Source organism: Vanacampus margaritifer, unplaced genomic scaffold, assembly GCF_051991255.1.
Source record: "Vanacampus margaritifer isolate UIUO_Vmar unplaced genomic scaffold, RoL_Vmar_1.0 HiC_scaffold_159, whole genome shotgun sequence".
Lineage (NCBI taxonomy): Eukaryota > Metazoa > Chordata > Actinopteri > Syngnathiformes > Syngnathidae > Vanacampus > Vanacampus margaritifer.
The window spans coordinates 18,090-20,000 of NW_027520869.1; positions in this window are offsets into that span (position 1 = coordinate 18,090).

A 1,911-nucleotide genomic window follows, 5' to 3' on the forward strand; every position below is an offset into this window, starting at 1 on the left:
CCCCACAGAGAGGCGCTCTCCCCCTGGTCCATGGAGCCCCGCCAACAGGCATCAAGCCCCGAAGAGAGGCGCTCTCCCCCTGGTCCATGGCGCTCTCCCCCTGGTCCATGGAGCCCCGCCAACAGCCAGCAACAAGCCCCAAAGAGAGGCGCTCTCCCCCTGGTCCATGGCGCTCCAGGATGGGGGGGCCAAATGTGCTCACTGAGGCCGCCCATGGCGCTCCTATTTTGGCTATGGCAGGCGAGAATCCCCCTGGGAAGTGGCACTCTGAAAATATTTTGAAAAAAGTTGACTTTGAAAATTTTTGAGAACCAGGATTTGGGGGGCCAAATGTGCTGAGGCAGGCCGCCCATGGCGCTCCTATTTCGGCTATGGCAGGCGAGAATCCCCCTGGGAAGTGGCACTCTGAAAATATTTTGAAAAAAGTTGACTTTGAAAATTTTTGAGAACCAGGATTTGGGGGGCCAAATCTGCTGAGGCAGGCCGCCCATAGCGCTCCTATTTCGGCTATGGCAGGCGCTCTCCCCCTGGTCAATTTCAACCCCTGGGCACCCGCCAGTCGATTTTGACCCCTGGGCACCCGCCATCCAATGTCAACCCCTGGGCACCCGCCAGTCGATTTCGACCCCTGGGCACCCGCCATCCAATGTCAACCCCTGGGCACCCGCCAGTCGATTTCGACCCCTGGGCACCCGCCATCCAATGTCAACCCCTGGGCACCCGCCAGTCGATTTCGACCCCTGGGCACCCGCCATCCAATGTCAACCCCTGGGCACCCGCCAGTCGATTTCGACCCCTGGGCACCCGCCATCCAATGTCAACCCCTGGGCACCCGCCAGTCGATTTCGACCCCTGGGCACCCGCCATCCAATGTCAACCCCTGGGCACCCGCCAGTCGATTTCGACCCCTGGTTACCCGCCATTCAATGTCAACCCCTGGGCACCCGCCAGTCGATTTTGACCCCTGGGCACCCTCCATCCAATGTCAACCCCTGGGCACCCGCCAGCCGATTTTGACCCCTGGTCACCCGCCATCCAATGTCAACCCCTGGGCACCCGCCAGCCGATTTTGACCCCTGGTCACCCGCCAGTCGCCCCTGGTCACCCGCCATCATGGAGCCCCGCCAACAACCAGCAACAAGCCCCGAACACAGGCACCAACGACCAGCAACAAGCCCCGAACACAGGCACCAACGACCAGCAACAAGCCCCGAACACAGGCACCAACGACCAGCAACAAGCCCCGAACACAGGCACCAACGGCCAGCAACAAGCCCCGAACACAGGCCCCAACGGCCAGCAACAAGCCCCGAACACAGGCACCAACGACCAGCAACAAGCCCCGAACACAGGCACCAACGACCAGCAACAAGCCCCGAACACAGGCACCAACGACCAGCAACAAGCCCCGAACACAGGCACCAACGGCCAGCAACAAGCCCCGAACACAGGCCCCAACGGCCAGCAACAAGCCCCGAACACAGGCACCAACGACCAGCAACAAGCCCCGAACACAGGCACCAACGACCAGCAACAAGCCCCGAACACAGGCACCAACGACCAGCAACAAGCCCCGAACACAGGCACCAACGGCCAGCAACAAGCCCCGAACACAGGCCCCAACAGCCAGCAACAAGCCCCGAACACAGGCACCAACGACCAGCAACAAGCCCCGAACACAGGCACCAACGACCAGCAACAAGCCCCGAACACAGGCACCAACGACCAGCAACAAGCCCCGAACACAGGCACCAACGACCAGCAACAAGCCCCGAACACAGGCACCAACGACCAGCAACAAGCCCCGAACACAGGCACCAACGGCCAGCAACAAGCCCCGAACACAGGCCCCAACGGCCAGCAACAAGCCCCGAACACAGGCACCAACGACCAGCAACAAGCCCCGAACAC